Source organism: Gavialis gangeticus, unplaced genomic scaffold (assembly GCF_001723915.1).
Source record: "Gavialis gangeticus isolate Ggan-Ray unplaced genomic scaffold, GavGan_comp1, whole genome shotgun sequence".
NCBI lineage: Eukaryota > Metazoa > Chordata > Crocodylia > Gavialidae > Gavialis > Gavialis gangeticus.
The window spans coordinates 18,131,936-18,138,004 of record NW_017729002.1 but is presented as its reverse complement, the minus strand read 5'-3'; positions in this window follow the sequence as shown (position 1 = coordinate 18,138,004).

The following is a 6,069-nucleotide window of genomic DNA, read 5'->3' as shown; positions in this document are numbered from 1 at the left end:
AGTGCTCCCAGCTGGTATACTCCTGCCTCAGGAAATGGGACTGGGGAGCCATGGAGCTCCTCATCTCCACCAGTGCCTGAAAGTTCACATCAATGTAGGGAGAAGCTGTTCCCTGGGTACCCGTTCTGCTGGTCACCTCCCACCCATGCACCCACTGCTTTTGCTGGATGAACAGCCAGGATGTTCCATCCTGGAGCTGGTCCATGCTCACAGGCCTCCCAGGAGAGGCAGCCAGCACAAAGGCAGTCTGGTGCAGGGCTGAAGGTTTCAGAGCCAGGCTCCAGGGGACCCTCATTGTTTCTATGTGGTGCCCAGGGAGGTGAGATGCAGGCTGCAGCCATGGGGCATAAAAGCTGCCTTCACATGGCTGTCACTCAGGCCTGAGCTGCAGCCCCTACTGCCCCCGCCTTGCCCCTGCCAGCTCTGCCAATGCGTGGTAGCCACCCCCACTATTTCAATCCTGCCCTATGACACAATAGCTTTTCCCCACACCTGGACACTGCACAGTGCCCAGCCCTTCTGTGCTGGTCCCATGTCTCCTTTCAGCACCCGGATCATTCTAGGTTTTGCTTTAAAAAGCCCAGGCCTCATCATTCCTGTCAGGTGGAGGTGTTCCCCGTCCCCACCCCCACTCTCTTCACTAAGAAAGCAGAAGGCCCCAGGACCAAGCTGGAGAGCCTGAATGTGCCCTATGCTCAGGCATCTCACACTGGTGGCCAGGTGTTTCCCCCTCATGAGGCTTGTGAGAAAACACAGAACAAGAGGTTTTGCCCACCACAAAAGCTGAGCCAGAGCCCTGCGCTCAGGAACCCTGCTGGTGTCTAGAGCTGGGGCAGTCAAGGGTCTGGGGCAATAGGGGAGCTCCTATCCCTCCTGCAGGAGTTTTGCAAACTGGCTACCCAGTAGGATTTATGAAGTGTCACTGGGGATGCTGGGCCTGCCAGGGGACTAACCCCTGCAGGGCCTTTGAGGGCCTGCCCTGGCAGGAAGGGAAGCCCATGAGATGATGTGACCACCCTGGAGCCCTGGTGTGCTGCTACCCTGTCAGGTTCAGGGCTGGCCTCATCTCTAGGTGACTGCTTCACAGCTGGGTCATGTCAGCAGCAGCCCCAAGTATCTGTTTGTGGCCTTGTAAAAGGGTACCAGCCTGTCTGCAGCAAGCATTTGTGGGCAGGACACCCACTGGTTCAGCCCCACTGGCACTAGGGGTCTGTCATGCTGGCAGCCTTGACAGAGAGGCCAAGGATTGAGCAGGCCTGAGGCTGTAATGACTTCTCTCCAGTTGTGTACAGGGGCCCAGGGGCCATTTCCAGCAGTGGTGAGACAGAAATCAGGAATCAACCACTGCAGGTCCAAGAGTGTCTGGGAAGAGGAACAGTGTCCCCTCCAAACCATGCACCAATGACTCCCCTGCCAGAGAGAGCACACGTGTATAAAGGGGCAACTGCCACAACAAGGACTGCATGGCAAGGAGCCTAGGGCCAGAGCCCCTGCCTCTGCAGGCCTCAGTGGCCAGCTGGCGTAGTGAAGACCTGTGCTTGGCAGAAGCCCGGCAGCTCCTCTGGGAGCATAACCAGGCTGCACCCAGCCCTGTGGTCTCCAATTCCTGGACCAGGTAGTACTGCCCTGCGCCAGCCCTGCTGTCTCTCTGTGAAGACTTTTTGGCTCCACCTCCAGGACCAACAGGAGTGTGGTGGTAGGGGGTGAACTTGCTCTGCCATTGCTCTGTATGACCCAGGGTCCTAGCACTGTCCAAGCAGTCCCTGGGGCACTCAAAGGAACCCCCTGACCATTGCTGTGGTGGCTGTATGCAAAAGGACTGAGAAGGTGTGAACACCCTTACCACAAGGACACCCTCAGGGGGCCAGGGGGTTGCTCCAGGGTGAAGGAAGGGGGTTGGGCTCTCTCCTTCCCTTCTACAGGCACCTCACTCACAGGGGGTCGGAAAGACCGTGGTGCCCGTCCCCTCCTGCCATGCCTCACACTAAGGCCAAGCTGGGGGATGCTATACACCCAGTCACTTTTCCCAGGGCTGCTTCTCTCCTGGAGCTGGAACTGGTGCAGGGGCCTTGGCAGGCTGTGCTCCTCCCTGCAGGCAGTGGGCTGTTCATGAGTGGTCTCCCTGGTATCCGGACCTCCCCACCCCCATCTCTGTCAGCCTGTGGTGGCACAGTACTGGGCAACCAGGGGCAGGGCAGCTAGTAACAAAGGACACAGAACCCACCTCTGTGTGTATACCTCCTAAAACCAGATGCTTGGCTTGTCTTTCTCCCCTTCCCTCCCCCTCCCCCCAGTGGAGGAACAGTGGGGAGGGGACAAGGGCTTGGAGGTTCAGGCCTCTAGCTCAGAGGTGGTCAAAATGCGGCCTAGGGGCTGGATGCGGCCTGCCAGGCCATTCTATCTGGCCCGCAGGGCCCCTACAAAATTTAGAAAATTAATATTAATCTGCCCTGGGCTGCCTGTCATGTGGCCCTCGATGGCTTGCCAAAACTCAGTAAGCGGCCCTCTGCCCAAAATAATTGTCCGCCCCTGCTCTAGCTTGTCCTCCAGAGATACAGGAAATGTGCAACTACCACACTCCACTGTACTCCAATTTCTGCCAGGTCAACCCTAGAGCACCAGGGGCTCAGCTCAGAAGTGAAGAAGCAAGTACAGATAGATGATGCATCCCACCAGGGAAGAACTGGTGGCCTCCCAAGCTTTGCTGTGAGCTGGAAGGGGTCTCATAGCATCCTATTACTATGGGCTTGCCTTCTAACTACATTTTCCAGCAGACACCATGACTCTCTTGCATGCTAAAGAATTTTATTTAACAGAAAATAGGCGCCTTTGGTGATGCTGGTCGTGTTATGCAGCACAGTCTCCTGCTCAACTGAAAACTAGCCACAAATTGAGAAACATTCTGTAACCTCGTGGGGTGGGCTGGTGATTCAAGGGCTGCTGTTGTGGTTTTGTTTATCACCAGGAGCCTTCAAGGAATGCATTTTCACTGATAAAAACTGACACAATTCAGTTGCTGTGAACCCATTTCCACTGAAGGTAATTCTTCAGTAGAACTGGCCAACATTAGAGGTGGAATCCTGAGATACTGGACAATACTTTTGTGATCAGCAGAGGGGGCAAGAAGCTACTTTGTAAATAAAAGCAATGTTCCAGTGTTTAAAAGGACGCTGCTTCCAGAAAAAAGGAATTCCCAGCATAGGCAGCTGCAGTGCAAGTTTCTCTTATACTGATCCACCCATGTATGTCTCATCTGTCACCTGGAAGGACTCCTGTCTGTCGGGGAGCTCTTTCCTCTGGCTCTACTCAATCCCTGTTCTCCCCCAGAATAAGGTGGCTGGATAGCAGTGGCATGTTTTTGGGTCTTTTTTTTTTAATATTACATACGTTTGTATGTTAGAAACTGGCCAGTGACCCACCCATCACTTCTATTCAGTGGGCTGCAAGAAAAGCCACTAGCAGACCACTTTGGTTGCTTACTACCTTGGCTGGACAATAGCAGAGAAGCTAATAGCAGCCCTCTAGCTAGGCAGACATGTCAGGAAACCCTTGTTAAATAATTGGGCCAAACCCTGAGATTCCTGCTCAGTGGTTCTTAATTCTCCCTAAAGCAAATTCCCATTGAATCCAATGAGAGCTTCCAGCTCTGCGTCTGTAGGATGCTTGAAACATATTGGTACTGTAGTGGTACCATGCCCCACCTAGCTACTTCTACCAGCATGTTTCAGACTAGAAAGCTGATGAGAAGCCACTCTCCAGCCCTTCATTTCCATAGTGCTTGAGAGCAGCCATGGAGCAGTCTCCCTGGTACCTGTCGTGTTTTGAGCATTTCTGCAGTAGATGAGTGAAGTATGCTCGGAGCTGTCCTAGTTGGGGCATACACCACAATGTAGGCATCCCTTACTATGCCCAAGGGCTCCCTCAAGCATGGTACACTGCTCTGGGTAGGCTGCTCCTAAACCAGGAGCAGTGTAGCCACATTGGCCCAGGTGGACTAATAAGCTTGAAGCAGACTAATCTGTATTGTCTCTCAGTCATGCAAAAACATGAATTAGCTTGCCCCAAATGCTGCAGGAATGTGGCTACTATGCTTCAGATTTAGGAGGCAGCTCATCCAGAACAGTATGCTTGAAGCTGCTACCCTTAAGGATGGTAAGTTTACCATACAGATTCTGTCTTTGACTAGAGGGATTGGAATTTGGGCCCCTGTAAATGTATTGAATTGACTGGCCTGACAAAGGGATTTGTCTTCATATCTAGTTGCCTTGGCACAAAGCTTTTGTCTGATGTCTGTCATAAATACAATATTAGTTGTAGCTGATAGTGCTATAAGAATAATAATCTGAGACACAACTGACGGATGTACAATCAGAACAGGAAAGCTTTATGAGGTCTATCCTGGGGCTGAGCAGGACAGTAAGGAGCAGTCCACAGAGCAAGCTCTCTCTTATTTCCTTTTTCCAACAACTTCTGTCCCTGCACTTTTTTCCTTTCTTCTGCATTCTCATCTCCTTACTGTGCTGTTATTTTTGCATTTCTTCCCTCCAGCCCTTCCTGTTCTCTACTTTGTTCCTTTACAATCTTCACTTTTCCCTTTTCATTCCTTCTCCCTTCTTTGCTCCTGCCTTTTTCCTCAGTTCGGTGTTTTATAAAGATGGCAAAGGGAAGAAAACAATTTACAGTCCTGATTCTGCAAAGTTGTCCTCATGAACTTAGCCTGATGTTGTAAGGAGTCCTGTTTATTTCAATGGGTCCATTCAGACAATGCATAAAGTTAAGCATGTGTATGAACTGCTACTTAGTCAGGGAATATTTGATGGTTTTGCTCCCTCCCCACTTCAAGCATCAACTTCAGGAGAACCTCATCTGTCATAAATATATGTATATATTTTAGCTTTTGTGGCTGCAAAGGAATAGCTGTCAATGTGATTCCTAGAGCCTGAAAAGTCAGAAAGCAAATAGACCACAAAAAACAGAGCTGGCAGGAACCCTGAGTCTCTCTAGGGCAACCCCCAGCTCAAAGCAGGAACCCAGTGTAAGGAATTTATCCCAGGATTTGAGGGGCCTTACACATGTTTTTTGAATGTTCAGGGTGGGTGGTGCTACGCATAAAGTCCTTGTAGGATCCTGGAGTTTTCTCTTGCACATCCACGTAGAGCTAGATACAAAGGAACAGGATTAGTCAGTTTCTCCTCTGCATAAGCCGAGCAGGATGCAATAGGAAACTGAGCAGAATTAGTCAATTTCCCCTTGCCTCTGCTCCCCACCTCTCCCTGCTGCTGGGCTTCACCTGGACCCCCCTCCCCCCCACTTCTGCTCCTGCCTTCCAGCTGCTAAGCGACTAATTGAAATTAAACTGCAGTCACTGGAAGGGGGAACCAGCCTCCTGTCAGAAAGTTTTGCAGCCTCTGCATCACCTGTTCGTCTTCCTTTACTCCTGCTGCCTTTCCTACCCCACACACAGACTGCAGCAGGTTCCGCACAGCTCCGTCTAACAGCACTGAACTGTTTGGTCCTGACAGCACCTCTCTATGACTTTATAGAAAGGTCTCTTGCTCCCATGGAGTAGCTTTATTGCCGTGTCCCAGTTTGGTTTCAGCAACGTTATTTAAAGGGGAAGATGACCTTACTGTAGAAACACCTGTACCGGAGCTGGGAAAGGCCCCTTACTGGACTTTGTGTTCACGTGGAAACTAGAAAGGGAAGCGCTCCCCAGGCCTCCTGCACCATGACCCTGACACCTGCCAGCGCAGCTGTAAGCGGGGTTGAAACCCTTTGATTCCCGCTGAGACAGAGGAATTTGAAGCCAGCGCTGGGAGCCAGGGGCTGGGCGGCAGGAGCCCATGGGCTGCCTGCAGGCCCCGGGACCTGCCGCCCACGGCAGCTTGACGCCAGGACCTGCCTAGGGACCATGTGGATTTCGCAGGGGCTTTTAGATCCGTGCTGTGCCGGAACAGTCCCCGGGCACCTGCCCCTCTCCGAGGGGAAACAGCCTCTTAACCGCGCTCTGTGCCCGGCCTGCTGCTTTCCCCGGAGACCAGCAGCTCCCGCAGCGTTTGGCCCACCCTC